This window comes from Alligator mississippiensis, chromosome 1 (assembly GCF_030867095.1).
Source record: "Alligator mississippiensis isolate rAllMis1 chromosome 1, rAllMis1, whole genome shotgun sequence".
NCBI lineage: Eukaryota > Metazoa > Chordata > Crocodylia > Alligatoridae > Alligator > Alligator mississippiensis.
In genome coordinates this window covers 293,311,042-293,335,022 of record NC_081824.1, presented here as the reverse complement: position 1 = coordinate 293,335,022, position 23,981 = coordinate 293,311,042, and the positions used below count along the sequence as shown (strand labels likewise).

Sequence of the window (23,981 nt, the reverse complement as noted above, 5' to 3'; positions counted from 1 at the left end):
AAGAAATACAGTTATTAGATTAACAGCAGCTACTATATAGTAGTGCATGTGTAGATGCTGACTGAGAGCAATTTGCCAGAGATCCTGGTGTCAAAAAAATACCTGCCCCTAAAATATGTAGCGTGGTGCATGTGGCAGCAGCATGCACCACCAGAAACTGGAACATGGGCAGCCAGAGCCATGCTCTGGCTGTCAGCCAGGCTCCAAATGGCCAGCTCTGCACTGCTGCTTTTTGGGGGGGCCCCCAGGACCCCAAGTAAGGCTGCTGGGGCCAGCACAGATACTAGCCCCAGCCTCCCCTGTCCTACCCAGGTCCCTTTGCTGCACACCGGAGCACAGGTACTAGCTAGGGCATATCCAGGGACAAATAGCAACAGCATAAATATGTGTCCCTGGATATGCCCTTGCACATGCACTGCTGCTATGCCACTGGATATGCTCTTGCATATTGATATGCCCTTACAGATCTGTCCCTACATATGCCCTTGTATATGTGCTGCTGCTATTTGTCCTGTAGGAAATGTGTACCCCTGCACATGCATACTCATGGGGGCGTGCCCCTGTGGATCTGTGGGGTTCATTTAACTTCCATGTCTTGGTTTTCCTATCTGTATAATGGGAGTAAACCTTGCTTTGCTACCTCAGAGAGAGTATGGGAGAGTAAATGCACAAAGGTATGTGAGCTGCTCTGATAAGATGGAAGGTGGGAGGTACCATCAGAAAGCAAATAAATATGCGTATGAAGTCCTTTTTATTCACTGTACAGTATTCAGTGTGAATGTCATTGAGCTGGTAGGAAGAAATCCTCTTTCTGCATCAACAAAATTTGTTTCTGGCACTGTTATGACTGAATATATGAGACTTGTCTGTGGAAATCTCTCAACTATCAGAACACACAAGTTGAGCCAAGTTTTTGGCTTGGCAGGTAGAATATTAACACGCCAACTGCTGGGAGATTCACTGCCACTTCCGGATGAACTCATCTCTACCTCATACTTTTATTTCATCCACAGTAGTACGTGGCTTACTTTTGTGGCTTAGCTATTTATTCTGTTCCTTGGATGTTTGCTATGTCGGCTGCTGGCGTCACTGGGATGTTTGAAATCTTTGCTTTTTAATTAGCGCCCTTGTTAAGTTGCAAAAAAGCAACAATGTAAAACCTAGGAATATTTCCTGTGCTACCGATTAGCTGAAGCCTTTACTCCATTCCAAAGTTTGCAGACACGTTTGGGAGATTCTCCTGTTCAAGCAGTGATAACACAAAGTTAATGTGTTTGCTTAAGAAAAGAATAGAGTTCTGACGTTGGAGATTCTATTACCAGAATGGCACAAAGCAAACCACAGAAAATAGAAAGAGACACATCGCCAAATGTCAAAATGCAGGTTAGTAAAGCGGAATTTGATTGTGAATTTGTCCTCTGGATAATGAGGAGACACGGGGGTTTAAAAGTAGGGAGCTGGGATGCCTCAATCAACCAGAGGGAGAACGTGGAAGAAGGAGTCTTGACAAGCTTTGTAGTAAAGCGCTCTCAGTCAGATTTAGAAATCCAAAAGATCCCAGTTAGCTACAATGGAAACTAGTGTATTCACCAGTATTCTTATCGCTGCGGCTGCTGTTTCTGCTGCTTTTCAGGCATCTGCTTCTCCAGTAGTGCCTGAAAAACTGCAGCTTCTGGAAGGTAAGTTATGCCTCAGTGCAGTACTGCCATGTTAGATCACACAACGTGTCCGTGAAATACTATCACTATGTAAAGTTTTGATATAATTGAACAAAATAAAATTGCAGTGATTTAATTTACAGAATGATCAGACCATTTGTTGTACTCTGACTGTAATGAAAGGTAAGGTAACAGGTTAAATCTTCAGATGGTATGAACTGTGATAGCTCCGCTAATGATAACAGAGTTAGCCAGTATACATCTGGTGAATATGTGGTCCATCAAATGCACTATATTACTTTTAATGCATTATGTATATAATCACAGCTGCATGCATTCTGTCCCATTGTATCACTGAATTGATCCATGAAGAGCAAATTGTCCTAAACCTCTATTTCAACATTGTAGTTTTAGTAAATGCAATGCTTTTCTTGGCCTACAATGATAGGAACGTGAGGCAAGATTAACTAACGCAGGATAAAGCATCTGTATACGAACCACCCTCAGCCGAAAAAAATAGATATTGGCCTGTTTTTATGCATGTTTGAAAAGCTTGCTCTTTCATACAAATCATTAAAAGAGCCAATAACCTCTTTTTTTCTTTAAAATTCTTCTTTTTTTTTCCTGAAACAAGACAAAAGGAGGACAGCTTTGGACAGCCCTGCTGCTGATCAGAGAGGGAAGATCCTGACATTGTTATCAGCATTTGACGAGGCACAAAAAAGTGCCAATCCAAGATTAAGCCCCAAACTCACTGGACTCAAAGGTAATAGTGAATATATAATTTGGTTCAGAAAGCTTTTCTTAGATAGGTTATAAGTGGCTTTTCCTGAGTGTGGGACATAATTACAGTGTGCATGAAAAAGAGATGTTAGGTACAAAAGTTTTCTGAATTGCTTACTAGCAATTAAATGGTAGATACAAAATTACAGCTCCTTGAACAACTGAGATGCTGTTTTCTTGTGACAATTCTCCCTCTTCTCTACTCTCAGTATACAGGTGTTCAATTTGTTTTCATGTAGATATTTGAAATTTTATATATATATATATATATATATATATATATCGTTGAACCATTTTGGACCCTTCTGGACATGGTCAGTTGACAAATACAGCTCCCAGAGGCATTTTCATTACATTATCTGCTTCTTATATATCCTATGCTGCACTTGAAAGGCAGTGTAAAAGTAAGCCATTAATTTAATAAGAGTACTGGGAATAGTATAAAATATGGGAAACACTTTACGAAATGGAAGTTTCCTGCCTGCAGAATAAATAGGTAAATAATGGATAGCAGCCTATTACATCCATTTGAATATAGTTACAGCACAATATATTTCAAAACTAGAATTACTATCTAGAAATGAACAAAACTGGAGCTAGTTTAGGTTTTGTAGAATCTTGCAAACCACCTTTTCTTTTGCCAACTACCATATCCTTGCAACCTGGATCTCCTTAGTACAAGGAGTGCATCAAATAACTGATTTATTTTATGCCTACCCTTAGATAATAATCCTATTGGAAAAAGTAGTGGGCATAGTGGCCAAGGCTCATGGCTGGAGGTCAGGTGAATTATCTGTTTTAAGGTTGAAAGCTGATCTCTAACCTCAATATTTGCACACTTTCCATGTAAAATTGATACTGGTATTGACTTCATGGATCCTTGGGTCTCTTCCTCTTTAAAGGATAAACGTTCTGCATAGGGTAGAGTGATTTGAGTTTCTGGGTTAATTGTTTTGTTAGTTATTAGGAGGATTGTTTATTTGTATTTTTAGGAAGTGAAAGGGAAAGGGAAAGGATGAGGAAAGCTTTAGTATTGTGAGTGTAATCGGTTAAATTATTTACAGATTTTTTTGGTGACTCTGCTTCTCCATCTTTAAAATGGGGACAATGATAGTTACCTAGTTGAAAAAGGGCTGTGCTGATAAAGACTTTGGGGTTTTCTGATGGAAGAACCTACAAGAATGCAAAGTCTTTAAAACCTTGCTGAGATTGGTTGCTGTGGGATGCTAAAATTGTGGGATGTGCAAGTAGAAAAAAAATACCATAAGCACTATGTCCTTGCCAGCAGTTCAAAAGGAAAAGAACTCTAGCTTTTCATGAGCACAATATTTGTTATTCTTAGTACCACATATTTTTTTCCATTTAGTTTAGGCTATAATTCAGGTATTAAATAATATTCAAATATACAATGGGCATGTCTACACATGCATTTACACCAGCTTAAATTTACTGAGCAGTAAGTGGGAATAGGCTGGTGTCTACATGTACAGGCATTAAAGCACATTAACACTGTGCGTGGATTGACTTCGGACTAAAGTTAGTCCCAAGTCAGTCCACGCACACAGTGTTACTGTGCTGCAAGGTGTCTACATGTGCATTACTGCTCAGTAACTAATCAGGCATACATTTGATATCCGTATGATGCAGGTATCAAATTTACACTCAAGTCAGCATAAGTCACCATGTTTACTGAGCAGTACAGGTGTGCACATGTAGACGCGTGCCCCTACTGCACAGTCATTTCAGTTACTGCACAGTAAATCTTCACATGTATACGTGCCCAATATAGCTCAAGTATTGAATAAGATTGAGAGAATATCTGAAAAGCCTGATCATGCTTAGACACATTTAGAGATAACTTATTGAGGGTGAAATTTAAAATACACACACATACTTAAAGGTCCTTTAAAACAAAAGTCAAGAGTTCATTACTTTTCATATGACCATTGACATTTTTCTCCCCAGAGGTGATTTTTCAAATCCCACCCTTAAGTATATACTTACATATAACTGTCGAGTTTCAAGAATTTATAATTATAGGGCCTGATTCTCATATACCCATGTCCATTTTAAACCACTCAAGTCATATGATGAGACCTTCAAATGACAGCAAATAATGTTTATGCTCACTTTATGCTGCCAGTGAGGTGTAAAGTGGCTTTAATGTTAGTAAGAGTCAGGCTATTTTCCTTCTTAAAACTGGTTTAAAATGATTAACTTTTTATGACTGCCTCCTAAAGTGCCACATAAAGCGAAATGTCAGGTCCAGAGGTAAAACATAAGTTCCATTTAAATCACAAATATATAGGGCTTAGGTCAAATATTTTTTCATGGTCCTGCAATAAAACTTCACGAAACACGAGTCACATAATAACAGGGAACCAATTTTAACTAAATGAATCAGGAACTGAAAGTGTGCAAATGAAACCAGCCATCAGGATTTATCTGACGGGTTGCAGTTAACCCTATTGCTGAGATACTGGATGCATTTAAAGGAAGAATGTGAGCCTGTTGTACACTAAGCACTGTTCTAAATCATTACATAAAGGGACTGGCATGGGAAGCAGCAATGACTGCTACTTATCCATAAACGTATAAGGTCTAGGCAACCAACCCCTCCAGCTAAATGCCAAACCAAATAAAAGAGACATTTGCAGCCTTGTTAGCTTGAACCTCTGAGAGGTCAGAGCACCAGAGAATCATTAGCATAGAGGCCTCAGCCAAACCTAAGTCTTGTAACATGTCTTCAGGTGTTTAGGAGACACTCCAGTCAACTGAAGTATAATATACTGCAGATACAAGAATAATGCAGGTATAAGTTGGCATGGCCTGTTTCTTGCTAGATTTATTTATCACAAGGAGATGTTTCTATCTGAATCTAGGAACGTGTTCATGTGGGCTCATGGGGAAAAATATCTTCCCATAACTATTTCTGTTTGTATGTCATAGTACTGTAAGTGTATATTGATTTGTGTGAGATTCTCAATGCATCAGATTTTATCAGAGGTAATTCTGGGCCTCTAATTTCCAGGGTGCATCTGTACAGCTATGGTCACTGTTACAGTTCAAGCTAGTTGAGGGGCTTCTCTGAGCTTTACCAGTTAACTACAGGTGTTTCAAGACTGTGCAGTGGGCCACAGGCCTTCCCTGCCTACCATGCACTACCACTACTATGTCCTCTATGGCAAAGCAAAGAGTGGAGAATGGTACATGGGCTGACTAAGGTAGCTCTATATCAGTTGATACCTCCCTTATGTCAGGGAAGTTCCCAGGTGAGCAGACCCAGGTGCCTTCTGGCCACTTGGAAAAAGCAAAGACGACTCAGAATCTGATTTTTGCTGATGAGGGACAAGAAGAATTTCTTTTTCCCCTCATAAATACTACTGGCTTCAGGTGGAGGGTGGAGGAAGCCAGGTGGAAGGAAGCCTGGTAGAGGAAGCCAGGTGGTGAAAGCCTGGCTTCAGGTGGAGGGTGGAGTGGGGTATGCCAATGTTTCTGATAGTATTTAAAAAATTGATAGGTTCTTGGCTCAAGGGTCTTGCTCTTCTGTTCAGGGCCGAACTAATAATCAGATATGGAATCAGGAAGGACATTTTCCCCTTGGCAAAGCCTGTTGAGGGCTTTGCCTTTCTCTGTAATGTGGAACATGGTCCTCCTTTGGAGATCGTCTGAGTATATATTTATCAGTTACTTCCCTGTCTTTTCAATGCAGAATCCTCATCTTCCTTGTTTTTACCTAGGTCACATTGTAGGATGTACTTGGTATTTCTGGTTTGTGCTTTGTAGTTGTGTGTGAGGGTTTGAAATGGCAATTTAGGGTACCCAATGCACTGTGATGCTCAGGAGGCTCCTCGCAGTCCTATCTTCCTGTGTTTGCCCCACCACCAACTGGGCAGAATGTGGGTAGCAAACAAAGCTCCTGGGGCTTTCCTAGGGAACATGGTTTTCATACCACCTCTTCTGGCCGTGGCTATGTGGAGGAATTTTTAAATGTATTGTTCATAATAATGAATAATAATTTCTCAGAGGCCCAGCCAAAGATCCCCAAGATCCTCTAGTTAAAGCACCCTCAGCATCACATGTAGTCAGCGTCCCACACTTCAAAATGGCAGCAGGGGTGATTGAACTAAAACTAATTCAATGAACTGCTCTAATTAGAGCACCACCACCCCCCTCCACCCAGGAGCACGTGTATAGACACCCTTTATGACTAAAAACAGCAGATGGCAATGCTTTTGGTTGTGTGCTGACCATTGCTTATCATGCCAGCAGTGTCTGCTTGGTTTTTTTGTGCTCCCCTGTCTGTTTGTTGTGTCCATCTCTTAGGAAGACATGCTTGAAAGGGACCACCTGGGTCCTGGCCTCTAATCCCAGGCCTTTTTAAACAGCCATGTCATAGACATTAAATCCAAAGGGGCCCACATAAATGTTCTCTCTGCAGTTCCCACCCACACCCCCTCAGCCACACAACCTCCTCTAATAACCTACAATGAAATTATAATCTGTAATACAAAAAAACTCCAGTGTTTCAGTAACTATGGTATGCCACAAGATGAGAGCAGGAGGGATTGAGGTTGCTGCCAATGCAGCAGCAGGGGATTTGCTAGATGAAGTAATCCAGATGGTCCTAGGAAGTGGATCATGCCCCAGGCCACAGTGGAAGACATTTCATATTTTCTACACAGCTGGTAAAATCTGTGTACAGCATCTTTGTTATACACCTGTACAGAACCTAATACAAATAGTCCCTCTACCTGTAAAGGAGGATAAGAGGTATTGCATTGGCTACCACTTAACTGCAGTAACAAGGAAGCCATTGAACTAGTTGGGTTTTGGTTTGGTAAGTTTGGGTACTCATTCTTTAATTGTAAGCTCTTTGAGGTAAAACATTCTTTTAGTTAAGTATACAAGGTCTAACAAAGCCATTCTCAAAGTTTTTAGACTCAACAAGCTTTAGTTCAAGCACCCCCCACTGCCATTTGAAGTGCAGGGATGCTGAATAGATGTGACACAGAGGCTGCTGGAGTGTGTTAATTAACTCGATTAATTGAGCTTGCTCCAACGCATACTAATTAGCATGTTTCAGAGCAGACATCCTGGACATGTATAGGTGCCCAATGTCCTTTTTTCAAACAGTCTGTAAAACCAGAAATATAATATTGAGAAAAGCCCCAGGCAGAAACTCAAAGGGAAGGGAAAAATTCTTGACATGTTTGAAACACTGCTTCTCCATGCCCTATTACTTCTGAAACCAACTCAAAAAGCTCAGGCCAAATGACATTCCCAATCCAAATTCTAGTGTCTGTACCATTTTCCCATTTCAGTGCCTGAAACAGCTCTGACACTGCCAGCTTGAGACTTACGGCTATCCATAAAATATATTTAAACAATAGAAAAGCGTAGAGTCTACCAGTCTAAATACTGGACTAGGAGCCAGGGACTCCTGAATTCTAGTCTCACCTTTGACACTCGGACCCTTTTGTCACCTTGGGAACTTCTCTGATCCTCCACTCTTTCATTTTCAAATTATATTTGCCATACACTTCAAATGAAAACAGAGGGACATGGAAACACTACTTGATCAAGACCTTTGTGTTGCTGGGGCTAAACTCTGCAGTTCCTTATTTATGCAAATACACCCAATAACACCTCAATTGAGTAAGAACTTTCAGGACTGGGTTTTTCTAGTGCAGTTTGCCCATTTACATCCTCTTTCCCCCTGAAAAGGAAATCTCCTAGGAGTTTAGTCACTGAAACCTGCAAGAGGCAAAGAAAACATGAATGCCATCTTCCAAAAGAAACGCTGCTAAATGTTTTCTCTCTTTGCATTTCAGCTTATGCCAAGATGTTTGGGAAGAAAGTCAAAATGGTAAGAACAGCAACTGTATATTTTGATTTTTATTTCTAGATCTAGTCTTCATCGAGTATTTGAAAATTCTCTTCCTTATCACACAACTAAGTTAACTCATGGTGAACTACTTTTTTCACTGGCCCTCCAGCTGGCTAGTGATCCTAACTTCTGGGAAATACATATATGCAAATTATCCTTTGTGTGTTTTGCTTTGATCAGGAGGGCTTGAATGGAGGCCAGTCTAATCCCCCTTTCCATCAAGAAGGCACTGCTGAGCTGAGTGAGGATCTCCTGGAAATAAATCCTTTACATGGAAAGAACTTCAGGAAATCAGCACCACAGGTACCCAAGAAATCCAAGAAGAGAGGTAAGACTCTTTTCAGTGTAGTGCCTGCCTCATTATTAGGTCACTTTGATAGCAGATAACACTGCAAATGTGTTTCAGTGTTTGTAAAAGGAGCTAGATACCCTCTAGCCACAGAAAAGTACAGCCTAGGTCACAACCAGCCCGTTCTGTGCATCTCTGTAATGCACTTCCATTCTGGGGTCCACAAGTGAAAGAGAAGCTCAGTATCTACGGCCATCTAGTCTTTGGGCTCTCTGCCATCTATGCCAAGTAGCATTTATGATAGACTTTCCTGTGATGTGGCCAGTGGTGCCATAGAAAATGGGCTGAAACCACCAAATTCATTTTCTATAAAAGCCACTGAAGAATCGTTAGCTAGTAAACATGACTTTCTACCGACTTGAATTTTACTTGAACTTGTAACCCTAAGGTGAAAAAGCTGATCCAGCCACATGCAAGTCATAAATGTTCTCTCAAGAAGGATATCCAACTGGTAGTGCACTAACTCCAAATGCGAGAGACATGGCCTGTATCAGCACAGGTTTCTCCTATAATTTGGGGCCAGTCCTCATTCTGCCTAGGGATATGGTGGCAGACCAGTTAAGACATCTCACTGTGGATCTGGAGGCCTGAGTTCAAGTACACTCTAAACACAGGCCGAGGGTTGTCTCCAGCTGACCCACCTCTGCATGGGTGTCTAGTCATTTGAGGAGGTCTGTGACAGACAGGTAGATGTGATGCTAGCCTCCATGCTCCCTTGTACTGCACTAGCTTTGGAAACTGGTAAGCCTTAACAACAGTGGCCAGTAGGTTCATTCTCTCTATGCCCCAACTCTCCACCTATAAAAAGCTAATAATTGGAACACATGAATTGTAAAGGCTCTTTAACCAAGAAGGCTCAACCCTCATCACAACACCCCAACACAGTGATTTATATCCTTAATATATGATAGTCTTTTAAAATTAAAACAACAAAATAAACAACTTTAAAAAGCCCCAAAATGTGCAATCATGGTTCATAGATTTCATAGACAGTAAGGTTAGAAGGGACCTGACGAGATCATCAGGTCCAGCCCACTGCCCAAGGGGCAGGAAGTCAGCTGGGGTCAGATCACCCCAGCAAGATAAGCATTCAAGCATTTCTTAACGGTATCTAGAGTAGGTGCTTGCGCCACTTCTGGGGGAGTCTATTTCAGACTCTAGAGACTCAGACAGTGAAGAACTTTTTCCTTGTGTCTAGTCTAAAATGGTCTTCCAACAGTTTGTGACTGTTAGACCTTGTCTTCCCTTGGGGTGCCCTGCTGAACAGATGTTCTCCCAGATCCTGATGCACACCCCTCATACCTATAGGCTGCCACCAAGTCACCCCTGAGCCTTCACTTCTCCAAGCTGAAGAGTCCCATGCCTCTCAACCTCTACTCATAAAGCCTATTCTCTTGCCCTCTGATCATGTGCGTAGCTCTCCTCTGGACTCTCTCAAGCTTCTCCACATCTTTTCTATAGTGTGGAGCCCAGAATTGGATGCAGTACTCCCAGCTGCAGCCTCACCAAGGTCGAGTAAAGCAGAAGGATGACTTCTTGGGTCTTACTTGAGATGAATTGATAGATGCAAACCAGAGTTTTATTTGCTTTGCCAGCTGCGGCATTGCATTGGTGGCTCATGTCTCTCTTGTGATCAGTCATGACCTGCAAGTCCCTTTCAGTCATGGTGCTAGTGGGACTAAGTGGTTGTGGGGCTAGATACACTTGAGTCTTTTTTTGGGTCTTTCTGAGTGCACCCTTTATGCCTGGAATCAGGACTCATTACCATGTGCATGCTATCTGCTTAGCAGCCTGGAGGTCCAATTGGGTTTTGGATACCAATGATTTCTCCCTTTCGGGAATGCAATTACCAGTAAATGAATGTTTTCAGATATCTACATTCTTGTAAGTGAGCAAGCACAGCTATTTAAGGTTAGGAACAAGGTATTAACAAGATAGGTTTGTGAAAGAATCAGCCAGTGAGAAGCATACCTAAAATACTGCCATCCCATAACAACAAAAGAAGTGGACTTATCTTCAGAATTTGTCTTCATTTTGATCCTCTTATTAAGGTGTTGTCCCTAATTTGTCCACACAAAAAACCTCTCACTTGATTTAAATAGAGTTTACATCCTGACTAGCTGCCACATGTGAGCTGTAGGCTAATTTCTTGGTGATGCTACACTTGGATTGGTAAATCGTTCTCTTTGCAGAGCAGACACAGCCTAAATAATCTGAAGGTTTATAGTCCTCAAATTCCCCTATCTGTCCTGAATACATAGACAAGCTCTTTCACAATTCACTGCACAAAATCATGAAGCAGCTCATCTTCATGCTGACATGCCTGCTTACTGAGACATGCCTGCAGAAGTCTGAGGACACAAATGAGTGAGTGTAATGGCAATGAGGACATTAACTCAGGTGTGGCTTTGCAGAGTTGCTGCTCATCCTCAGGCTAGACATCCCCAGGCGGTTAATTCTTCATTGAAGATGTACAGGTTCCTGTGTCTCTATGCAATTCTCTGAAGGTCCATCGCAGCACAATACAGTGGGCTGGGCTGAACCCTGTGTACCAGGACCGGTGCCGCTCCCACCCAGAACTGTTTGCAGGGGTCAGCTCTGGGAGCCCTGTGCCACCTCTGTCCAGTCTCTCATGCAAGAATTGGGCTCTGGGGGCCCTGTGCTGCATCCGCGTTCCAGGATCAGGTCCCACACCACGCTGTGTGACTGACCTAGCACTCAGGGTCATGGCCTGCAGGGCTCCTCATGGACCCATGGGGGACCCTGCTTGGAGATCCTGGTTTTCTCCAATTCAAAAAAATCCCCAATATTCAGTTAAAAAAAAAAAGTAACCCCAGATCCACATGTTTCCATGATTAAAGTGAAATACCACTAATGGTGTTTCAAATCAGTCATGGAAAAATGTAGATTTGGAGTTGCTTTTTTTAAACCAAAAACTGGGAATTGTTTAAAATCGGAGAAAACCAGGATCCCTGCAAGATGACACAGCACTGGAGGTTGGATCTGGCCCATGGACCAGGGGTTGAGCACCCCTGTCCTAGTACTCTGATCGAGGTAGCTAGTGGTGGCAGTATAGCGGTGGCAGTATGAGTGGTCACTCCTGAAGTTACTAGCCTTGCTGAGAAGCATGCTATAATTAGCCTGGGTAAAGAGCCTCGCAAACACGGCTATACTGCTTCTGCTGGACAAGCTACCTTGGGGAGCTATGCAATGCACTGCGTTCTGCCATGACATGAAACTCACGTTTGGTTCTCTCTCTTGTGACACCACATTCCCCTCCCTTTGCCCTCCAGGGTTCTTTACCAAGTCTCTGAGATCCATAACTGCACCCCACCCCAGTCCAAGTGGTATTTGTGCTGCCCAAGAGAACAAATTAGAGCAATTAGTGTAAATGATTCTGGCATTGTCTCTTGATGATCCTTAAGTGAAAGCTGTGAGACAGTTATTAGAAAGCGCTCTGCTACCCAAACAGACACTGCTGATAAAATAGGTCACCATAGGTTATCAGTCCATAATACCCCCATATATATTACACATCCTGTTGATGATTGGCAAGTCTTCTCCTTATTCCTAGGGTTTGTGAAAGCATTGCATTGGATTGGGGTGGGGCATTGTTAAAAGGAATAACTGTGACAGAGGTCAAGTCTGAAGAAGTGCCCTGTGTGAAGAAGGACTGATGTGGCCGGTCACATGCTGGGCTGTGTTTTCAAAGGCAGTTTCTGAATTAGTAATGAACTGTTGCACAGAACAATACTTGCATTTAGGCAACCAAACAGCATTTTCCTGTTCCCAACAGTTAGTCAGATTTCTCAGTTTGCTTATACAGCTCCACCGTTTTAAACATGCAAATGGCACTCACTATTTTAGAGAATGAATTGAGGGTAATTTAAAATTAGGCCTCAAGATTTCACTGACGTTTTTGAGGGGAAAATGTTCAGTTTTTTCTGCCTTCTGCTGCAAATGCAATGGTAGAATTAAAAATAGTTTGAAAATTAATGTCATTGTGAATAACCAAGGCAGTAGTGTAGCTAAGTCAGGGTAACTAGAGCAACTCCCCTGGGCTCCAACTTGGGGGGTCAGGGGAGGGCAGAAAAAAACCCTCTGCCTCCGCAGGCACAAGATTGCACGGGCATCATAGAGACAACTGGAAGTCACTGCTGCCCCCAAGTATTGCAACTACCCTGGGCACCTGGCTGCACTTTTACACCTCTTAGCTAAGGGCTTGATCCTGTAGTCAGAGCTGTCCTTATGTCCTTATCTTTGAAATACATGAACACAAATGTCTGATTCATGGATTTGGTTATTAGATTGGAAGCCTTAATACATATTGGTAGAAAACAAATATGTCACCTCAATGCCAAGTATCCCATAGTTTAGAGCCAGTTGAGAATTTTCTGTCAAGTTGATTTTCTCATTTTACACCTTCCCTAGGATAATCTCCGTTTTGCCAAATATCCTCAATTTTCTGTCAGGAAAATCAAAATAAAACCTTTTGGCTTGTTGAATGGAACAAGCAGATTTTATTGCAAGCCAGCTGAACATTAAACAGTACCTCTGAGGGCTGCCTTCTGGGAGCTGTAGTTCTGGTGCTTCTTATCCTCCTTCTCTTCTGAGGCTCAGGCTCAATGGCTGGACAGCAAACATTCAGGACAGAAACAAATTTTGAAATATTTGGTTTTCTTTGGAATGGAAACTCTGGTCTGAGTTCCACTCTACTCCTGATAGTTCTGATGTTAGAATTAGTCACATATCTGTTGTTGGCTGGACAATTTTATAGTCGGCCAAATTCTAGTCAGAGTCTCATTAAATCAGAAGTAATTTAAGATAATGCAGTTACTCCTGATTTACACCACTGTAACATGCTCAGAGATTTGTAACCTTATTTTACCTAACTGTCTTGTACATATTAATCAGGTTCTGCTTTAATGAACAAAGTCACTAACACTACATGTTGAGTATAAATCTTCTGATAATTCACTTACCTGAATTTGTGCCCTCCTAAGTGTGGCTGCCTACTTCATTTAATCCTAATGTCTCATTTAACAAGCTTGCACATTTTCAGCTCAAAATCTTGAGTATTCAAAAATAATTTCAGAAATATTAAGTATCTCAGAAGATACTTGGGGGAGGCAGAGATACTGAAGGGGGTGCTGCATCCCCCCCCCCTTTTCAAATTCGTGGATCTGCTCATGAATATCATTATACTTTTATACCTCCCTATATAACCACTCTACTTACAGCATACTGTACAAGTATTTTCGTTTTCCAGTTTAGCATAATTCACTTGATAGTGACATAAGCTAAATCAGAAAGAGGCATTCTTATAACAGAATAAGAGTGTTGATATGGGGCATGTCTACACAAGACATTTCTTGTGCAGCAGATTAATTAGCTCTGCAGTAAAAAGTTAGTGTCTCCACATGTGACACTATTAGGCCAGAGTAAAGTAATTAACTCTGCTGCTGGATAGTACTACTAAATACAAGTACTGTCGTGTAGCAGAATAGTTTACTCCACTGCAATGCATGTGTAGACGCTGACCAGGCTGGCTAAGGCATGAGAGCACTACAGTGTGGGAGCTGCCAGCCAGCTAACCCCACACTGTATCACCCTCATGTCCCAGCCAGCCCCTTCGCAACATGTTGAGCTGGGTCGGAGCAGCACCAGGCTGGCAGGCTAACTCCCCAGCTTCCTGCCAGCTGGGGCTGCGCTGCCCCAGCTCAACATGCTGTAGTCCTGGGTGCACATTCAATCACAATGCCCAGAAGCACTAAACTCTGGCATCTGAACTGCACCAGAGTTTATTCAGGCACATTAATTGCATATGTAGATGCGCCCATGGGCAGTTCCACAGGTACAACCAAAGCACTTTACAATTGTACCTTTAAGTTAATGTGTCACAAAAATATTTTCTGTGTAGAAAAGCCTGCATCATCTTCCAGGCAGTTTCTTCCTGTCAGGTAAGAAGGTGCCTTAAAGCACAGAATCATGTATTAGATTTTTATCTACTGTGTTAACATTATTGTGCAAAGCATTGATATAATAGGCCAGGTTGCAGTACTGCAGGCAAGGACCTGGAAATTATAGTAGACTGCAAGCTGAATATGAGTCAGCAGTGTGCTTATGCTGCAGAAAAAATCCGGTAGCATAATGAGATGTATTAGCAGGAGTGTCACCTGCAAATCAAGGGAAGTGATTCTTCTACTGAATTCAGCATGGGAGAGGCCTCACCTGGGGTATTCTGTCCAGTTTTGGACACCATGCTTCAGTACAGACATAGATAAATTGTAAAGGGTCTGATAGAGCACAATAAATATGATTAGTGGTCTAGAAAATATGACTTTTAAGAAAAAGTTGAAAGAACTGGGATTATTTAGTCTAGTAGAAAGAAGTTTAAGGGTGTATGTGATAAAAGTCTTCAACTACCTAAAGGGTGATTATAAGGAGGATGATGATAGACTGTTCTCTGAAGGCAGTGGAGACAGCACAAGAAGTAGCAATTTTAAACTGCAACAAAGCAAGCATGTCTACAGGTGTCATTAGTGCACAGCAATAAAGTGCAGACCTTATTGCTCCACAGTTTCTTGCTCCCAGGAAGCTCCCAGGCACGTGGTTTATATGCACACATGGACCACAGCACATTGAGCTGGATCAAAGCAGCCCCAGCTGGCAGGGGGCCCCGGGGGTCAGCCTGCCAGCCCAGGACTACTCCCCTACCCATCTCAACATGCTGTGGAGCTGCTGGCTGGGGCACGAGGGTGCTTCAGCACGGGGCTACCTAGCAGGCAGCCCCTGCACTGAAGCACCCTTGTGCCCCAGCCAGCTGTGTCAATGTCCACACATGAGGTACTGCATATGAAAAAACTCTATAGTAGGGTATGACTTGTGTTTACAAGTCCTAACCTGCGGTGGAGTTTAGTAGTTTTGTGTGCCCAAACAGGGGCACATGTGTAGACACTGAGATTGTTACTGCAAAGTTAATTAGTCAACCTGTAGTAAACATCTCTTGTAGACATGGCCAGCAAACCTTTTTCTGTATAAGGGTGGTTAAACACTGGGGGAAGTAGTGGAAACTTCAGAGTTTTAAGTTTTGAAGAGCAGGTTAGCCAAACACTTATCTAGGATGGTTTAGACGGGACTAATCTTGAGCAGAGAGTTGAACTCCTGAGGTCCTTTTCATCCCTATTTTTCTATGATACTATGACGTAGTGTATGACAGTAGAATCCTGTATTAGGCATTCCATGTTACCCTTCTCAATGCCAGGCTCCTTTTCCCTTATCTCTTGAGTATGGGCTAATCCTCTGCAAGAATTTTCCACTCTCTCCATAGAGCTCACTAGGCTTTGGATCAGATCCCCTGACTCATTCACTCTTTGGAAATCAATCGAGGCTATGAATCCAGCCTTTAGGGGGCACTCTGCTGAGCAGCCCGCTAACCAGGAAGAACAGGATCTTCCAAAGTATTCAGAACTGAATAAAGCTGCCTGCAACATTTTCATAGATAAAACGTTCATAGATAGAGAATGGCCTTTCATAGACAGAAATTTTTTTTGGTGGGGGAGAAGGAGGATTTCATTTTTCACTCAACACTAATGTTTTTCACAGATTCCTTTTCTTACTCTTCCAACTTGTCCCCTTCCCCACTTCAATGGGGAAGAGGAAAACAAAGAAGGGAGGAGAAAATGGAAAAAACAAATACTTTTAGTTTTAAAAAATGGATCATGTGACTTAATTAAAGCAGTAAACAAATCTTGGGAATATTCAAATGCAATGAAAATTGTTGTTTCTTTTGTTTTGTTTTCTCTGGAAATATTTATGATTTTGCGACTGGTCTTTGTGTTGATGTAACTATGCTCCTACTGAAATGTGTCATACAAGCCCTTTTGAAAGTACTGTAAAGAGCCATAGGCGTCAGGGACCCCAGCCCCAGGTGTCTATTTTGAGTGGGTGCATAAGTGGCAGCCACTACTAGCTCAGCTGCTGCAGCCAGCCCAGGTCCTGTTGCTGTCCAAGGCACAGCCCCTGGATGCTGTGCTTTTGCTGGTTGACTCTATGGGAACCAAGTTTGTCTGGAGTTTGAGTGCTTTAGAAAATCCCACTTGTATTCCACATGCAGCAAGTTGCTGGTGTGGGAAACAGCATGCTGTCCTGGGAATGACAGTAATTTTTCCTGTTTTAGTCCAGCCGCTCATAGGCTCGGATTGCAGCTAGCCCATCCCCTAATGAGGGTTAAGCTTCTGAAGCTGTTGCTGCAGGCTCTGGGGAAGGAGGCAAAGGTAGTGATTGCCCTAAGAACCCGGGGGTGGCAGTGCCAGCTGAATGCAAGATGGTCTGCAGCTCCCTCCCTGCAACTGTGTAGTTAGCCATCAGTTAACTTACTCTGGCAAGGCTGATAAACTTTGTCTTCTGTGACTAGTCTCTGCTGGATGCAGCCTTGAAGGTCAGTGTCACAGGGCACCTTGGTGCCTGCTCCTAAGAAAGGAGAAACTGCCAGGGAGAGAGCCCTGGCAGAACCAAGTGAGCACAGCTGTGGGTTGCTGGAGCAACTAAGCGGAGCCAGCTGCCTTTAGGGGGCAGGGCCTGGCCCTTATAAAGCTCAGGGCTGAGGCCAGGCTGGCAGTTCCCTGCCAGCAGCCGGAGAGGCAGGAGCTCCCTCGGCCGAGATATGGGAAGGAGCCTAAGTCGCAAGTACAGCTCATGATAGCCCTGGAGGCTTGAGCTATGATGAGGAGTTATGGCCAGGTGGCTTGCATTTGTGTTACAGCCTAGGGGCTTGTGGTTTTGCTTTGTGTTTGTATTATTACACCCGGAGGCTTGGGTGAGGCTGTAGGGGTTGGAGGAGGCCTCAACTATAGGGACCCCAGAGAGTGTGGGGTGCCCTAGCGCCAGGAAGGCGCATTATTGTTCATAGCGCCAGGGAAGGCGCAGCTCGCACGCCAGTATATGAGCAACTGGCGGCGAGGAGCGCGGCCAGTGGGTCGCGGGCGCAACCCGTAGGTTGCAGACGGGGACCGAGACCCCGGATTGCGTGTGGGGGGGGAACATAGACCCCGGCCCCAGGAAAGGGGCAGTATTACTGAGTAGCCCAGTGTGGGCACGGCAAGCCCCAGAGAAGGGGGGAGCGCTATACTGAGCGGCCCTAGAGAGCGGAGCCATACTGAGTAGCCCAGTGTGGGCGCGGCGAGCCCCCAGAGAGGGGGAACACCATTGTGTTTTATTGAGTAGCCCAGCGTGGGCGCGGCGAGCCCCCCAGAGAGGGGGAACGCCCTTGTATGTTATTGAGTAGCCCAGTGTGGGCGCGGCGAGCCCCAGAAAGGGGGAACGCCATCGTGCTTTGTTGAGTAGCCCAGTGTGGGCGCACAGGCATAGCGAGCCCAGCCGCGGGCCAGTGCAGCAATCCCCCCCCTCAGACCAAGGCAGGGTGCTGCGGTTGCCCCTGAGAGGACAGGGAGTAGCAGCACAGGGAGCCAGAGTCAGGGAGGGTGTCCGTGCGGTTGGCCCATACGACCGGAGGCCTGCTAGAAAGTCCCGAAGCGGAATCACACCGGCAGGGGAGGCCCAGAGTGGGCTAGACGGGAGTCCCAGCAAGAGGCTGGGCACGAGACAGGGAGCCCAGAGTGGGCCACATTAGAGAGGAGGCCCGGGAAGCGGGCGTATAGACCGAACAACGTCCTTTACATCTGCGAGGCTTGGGGCGTGGTATCAGGGGAGGTAGGAGCCACGCATAGCCCATAAGGCTAGGGCGCTTGGGTAGCGCCCATTGTATGGGGAGACCCACGAGGGGTCCAGGAGCTGACAGGCCCGAGGAAACACAAGGCAGCCTCCCTATTACATATTACATCAAGACGTGGCGGGCGAGAATGGAGGGTGCCCTCGGGCCGGAGTAGCGCGGTGAGAGGGCCTCAAGGAGATCACGGCCCTCCGTGAGGACCCCGCCGTGACAGTCAGCTTAACCTTGGTAGTTGCTAATTGGTCATTTTGTCCTTGGCAGCCTATAATAGGCTGTGGAGGCTTTTAAATTAAACTCCAGAGTGTTGCAAAGTGCCAGTGAATTATAAATATTCAGTACATTTGTCTAACACTTGCAGTTACGCACTTTTCTTTTTCTTCCCTTTACATTGACTTCAAAGGAGAACAGAAGGGGTAAAACAGATTACCATGCACATTAACTGTCTGTTCTATTCCATTTCAGCCTGCTTTTGGAAATATTGTGTTCAGAAAAAGTAGGTTTTTCACCCTTCAATGAACGGACCATTGTGGTGACAGAAGAATTTGACGCTGACAGAAGAATCTTCAACAGCTGAAGACCTTTCCACACAACTGTTTAATAAAGTAACTCTTTGACCATATTTGCCTTGCGTATAATATGTATTTAAAGGAGAAATGTAAAAATTTTTATTTTAAATTATAATAAAAATAATTTTTGTACAAGCAAGGTTGTATACAAAGATTTCTTATACTACTTAGCACTTAGGAATCTTTGTGGGAAATGCCCAGCCCTTTTCACTGCCCTTGTAAGGGAGGGTTTAGAACAGGGGTGGCCAACCTGTGTGTGGGATGCCTGCCACAAGTGGGACAGGGAGTAGAAAAAAGAGCAGCAGATCAGGCTGGAGAAGGGGATCAGAATGGTATAGGGAGGGCAAAGAACTTTAATTTATGGCATACCAGGCAAAAAGCTAGCCCTACAGATTTAGAAAGAAATAGGGAACTAGAGTGTATCACTGTACTTTAACACTACCTGTTTAAATATGATTCCAATTCTGAAAATCCTGCAATAGCTGTGAGAATGAAAAAAGAATCATTTTATATTAAGCTATATCCCACCACCAGTTCAAAGCTCACTGTTGTTACTGGTCAAAACATTATCAGAATATTGTTTTGGTAAAATCTAAGGTTTGGGAAAACATTTTCAATTTTTCACTAGCAAAAACAACCACAACAGCATTCTTCCTTTGTTTCATGATAGACATTTTAAATTTTTGTTTTGAACTTTTTCAGTAGATATATTTTTCTCACAATAATGTGGGCATTGTGACTCTACAATTTTTGTTGTAGAGAAAGGAAATATTAAAGGGATAAAACCAACAGTGAGAAACTTCTATTTGTCACAGAGAGCCCGACTCATTTCTAGTAAAGTTATCCCAAGATTGAATTTGGTCCCTTGTATATTATATAGGAAAATTCATTTTAAATAAATCTAACTAACAAACTGCCACATTCAAGGCAATATGTAATCCCCAAATTTGATGTTAGGCACTATGGGTTCATCCAGTCAGGGCAGGGGTGGGCAAATTGTAGCCTATGGGCTGGATACAGCCCACCAGGCCATTCTATCTGGCCCTTGGGACCTCTAAAAAACTTAGAAAATATTTATCTGCTCCTGGCTGCCTGTCAAAGACGACAGGAGCCAGGGGCAGTAGGACCCAGGGGGAGCTAGCAGCAGGAGGCAGGAGCCCAGCCCCATCCCATCCCCAGCCATTTCCCTGCCGCATTGGTGGATGGGGAGCACAGGGCCGTGCCGGTACCCTGGTGTGTTCGTGTTCATAGGGCGAGTCCCACATGCACACTCCACCATACACATATACCCATACCCCCCTCACACTGCCATACACGCAGACCCCCACACCCCCTCACACACCCCAGCCACCCTCCTCTCCACAAACAACCCCCCACAAAACCAATACCCACCCACATCCCCCACATGCTCCCACACCCACAGCCCCCACACCTATCCACCACCACAGACACACCCACACCCAACACCCACAGCCCCCCACAATATACAAGAGTAAGACTTAATTTTAAAATATTATATACAACCACCTCTATGCACACTACAGAAACACATGTAAACCAGGACAAAAATATGTTTTAAATCAAATTAATGGATGTTTAAGATATTCACTTTTTAGAATATAATTTCGTATTCTTCTGGTTTTGAGATGGCAAAACCACTTGCTGAAAGGAGTACTTCTAGGGGCAAGGGGTGGGACTTCTGGTGGCAAAGGTTAGGGTCTAAGGGGCAGGACTTCTAGTCCCAAGATGGCAACCAGGAGGTGGGGCACCTGTCAAGGGGTGGAGCTACCTATGTGACCCTCGACAGCCAAAACTCAGTAAGCGGCCCTGCGCCTGAAATAATTGCCCACCCCTGAGTCAGGGCTATGGGATCCTAAAGTGTAAGTCCTCCAGGCTGAAGAGGGAATTGACCTTTGGTTCCTACAACCTGAGAGGGCGCTCTAATCACGTCATATATGAAAAGGTGCACAGCTACACAGTTTTAAAAGACAGTGCTAATAACTGCATTTAGTGATGGGGCAGGTCCTGTCAGTGTGTAATGCCTATTGTATCAGCAGAGGCTTGGCCAAGCTGCTCAGACCGGGGCGGTACTGGGCAAGCCCAGGAGCATAACCTTAGGCTCCTGGGGGACTGTATGGTCATAGTGAGGGTTTTTTAGACCACAATGTTGCCTTGAACACCACCATTCCACCCCAAAAAAAATAAAAAATCCCATTTCTGATGGCCAAGTCTTTTAGTTTTATGCATGTGACCTGACATCAGTGAATGATTTCCCTAGTCAGTACTACTTAACCTGATAAGAGTGGCAGAATCTCATCATGTGTACTTCACTTCTTCCAAAAAGCAGCCAGCTGGTGAGGATCAGCAGAAGTTTTTCCTACAATTTCACTGTAAATCATGAAGTAGAATATATTAAGATGATAGTTTTGATGTGGCTCTAGCCAGCATGAGCCGCACTCTGTTGCTGCTATGTGAATAGGCCCATTGTAGTCCTCTGAAGACATCAATAGGACTATTCACACAAGTAAGGGCAGCAAGACCAGGCACTTAGGCATGTGCAAAAGCCAGAAGTTGAGAGTCTGAGCTGTTAAAATGATTGTACCTGAACCCATGTGGCTGATCTGTGCTAGGAATACAAGATGCAGAAAGCTAGTATAACATTAAAGAACACATCACTTGGGGAACACAGGAGTTTTTTTGCAGATATGTTGTAACATATCATTATGTGCTAATGAAGTGTTGGGTGCCACTGTATGAACATCAGAGTCTAACACACCACGCTTGGGTAATTCTGCCATTGACCTGTTGTGTGGCCAGGTACATGTCCCTTTGCTGCTCTTTCACTGTTTTCTATTTAGGCCCTGATGCTTCAATTCAGCTGGTGCGGAAGTACACCCAGGCATTGTATTTTGCAGTACTGGCATCTTGGATTGTAAATGTTTGGAGGTAGGGACTGTCCTTCCTGGTACGTTTATACATAACTAATACAATGGTCTGATGGCAAATTGGTGATACAAATGATTTATAATTGTAATAAGCAAGGCATGGGCTGACAGAGGCAGAAAATCTGGACCTGTTTTTTTCTGGTATCAATGACAGCTGGCCCCTCTCAACAAATACCTCTCCAAAAATGAAAGAAAATAGCAAGAAACAGCAAGCATAGGGTTTCTATTTTTGCTTTTATTTTTCAAAGGATTGTTATTACATTAGCAAGGCTCCCAAGAGCAGCCTATAAAGGCAACTAGTGAGTACCTGCCTCTTTTTCATTTTGGGCCTTTACATACTCCTCTTCATCCTCCTGTGGCTGATCAGACTGGGATTGGCCCTAATCACTTAATGAAAATGTTTCACAAAACACTAACACCAACTCAGCTGAATAAAAGCAGCTGTAATGAGGAATATGGAGCCCAGCCTATGGGACTGTCTAGGTGCAGGTTAACAGGCTGCAGTGTGCTGTGGAGATTTTCTTCTCTCTCCTAGGAGTGGCAAGTTTCGTTTGTAACAAATTATGCTGGGTTATGAGAAGACAGAGCTCAGTGAAGGCACTGGAGTGGAGGTGAGAGGCAGTTTTGGTTCCTTTTTTTGGTATTTGCCTAAACCAGTGGTTCTCATCCTTGTTAGACTCGAGGCACCGCTCAGTTTTTGACTACAAAAAGACAGTAGAACAAATGTTCTGTTATGAAGAACCACAAAAGGGCAAGATGGTTTTGACACTATAAATTCCTATTTGAAATCTTTAGTTTTGTGTGAATCATGTTTGCATGCCTAATGGTGCTAACCTTAGAGGCACCCTATGACACCCCTGAACCCTTTAACACTATGGATCACTGTGTTTGTCTCTTGGATCACGTGTAGATACTGGTAAACTTAGCAGTACTAATATTGCACCGTTCCCTGTGGAACTCTTAAACTGATCTCAAGGTACTCCAGGGTACCTGGGTACCCTGGCTTAGAATCGCTGGTCTAAACCAATCCTTTATTATTGGATCAGGGCAGCTAGGATCTGGAACCAACTTCCAAGGGAAGCGGTGCTCACGCTCCTACCCTGGGGGTCTTCAAAAGGAGGCTAGATAAACACCCTGCCGGGGTCGTTTGACCCCAGCATTCTTTCCTGCCATGGCAGGGGGTTGGACTTGATGATCTGCTCAGGTTCCTTCCGACCGTACCAACTGTGAAACTATTGTAGACCTTCTGCATTTACTATCTGTCCTTAAAGTGATAAGACCTTCTTTACATATATCAAATTTGTAAACAGCAAAATAAATCACAGTAAGATGTATGAAATACTTCCTTGCTTTGACTGGCCTGTGAAAATGCATGTCTTACTTTCTATTTAATGCTTCCCCCCCATCACCAATATCTACAACAATCTGGTGAATAACTTATATCCAGGGTTGTCAACTGTGGGTACTTGAAAAGGTCGTAAGGGCTATGCATGGATGGGAGGGTGGGGAAGGAGCATGCCCCAGGGCACAAGTGGTGTCTCCCCCAGTGCATTAGCCTCTTACCTAAGGGAGGAGGGGTGTGCCAGGCGCCACCAGCCCCACATGACACATTGCAGCACCTCCCTGACCCCTGCCTCAACTCACAGTCCTGATTGGCCACTGGGCTGCCACCATCCACAAATAGCTGGTGGCAGTGGTAGTGGTGGATGCTGCATGCAAGCTTTTCCCCCCATTCGGCCTTCTCCTCCCAGCACCGCCACTACGCACACCCTGGGAGGGCATGTGGGGAGGTGGTGTGTGCCCCCGGATCTGTGCGTGGGGTGAGGCTGTGCCAGACAGTTCCCAGTGAGGGGGCTATAGGGGAGGGGGGTCTACAGCCAACTTTGGGGTAGCTGCAGCCCCTCCCGTAGCCCTGCTCCCCTGGAGCCTGTGAACACTGATCTTTGCACCAGTGTAGATCTGACAGTAGGATCAGGGCATTCAGCCCTCTTCCCTAGTTCTTTAAAAACAGATCAGCTTTGCTAACATTTTGTATGTCTGCACATGCTATTAGCATGCAG

The 23,981-nt window shown here is 44.0% G+C and overlaps 2 long non-coding RNA genes across 2 annotated transcripts in view; both read left to right on the top strand.

Annotated features, from left to right (window-relative positions):
* LOC102572752 (uncharacterized) overlaps positions 1-19,027 on the top strand; it is a 30,750-nt gene extending 11,723 nt beyond the window's left edge. Inside the window, exons 3-6 of the long non-coding RNA XR_363853.4 lie at positions 2,293-2,424; positions 8,276-8,310; positions 8,512-8,659; positions 18,873-19,027. This is a non-coding gene — a long non-coding RNA (uncharacterized LOC102572752). The remainder of the gene's footprint in view (positions 1-2,292; positions 2,425-8,275; positions 8,311-8,511; positions 8,660-18,872) is intronic.
* Positions 19,028-22,377: 3,350 nt separating this feature from the next.
* The window catches only part of LOC132247727 (uncharacterized), a 28,120-nt gene continuing 26,516 nt past the window's right edge, over positions 22,378-23,981 (top strand). The window contains exon 1 of the long non-coding RNA XR_009459084.1: positions 22,378-22,532. This is a non-coding gene — a long non-coding RNA (uncharacterized LOC132247727). The remainder of the gene's footprint in view (positions 22,533-23,981) is intronic.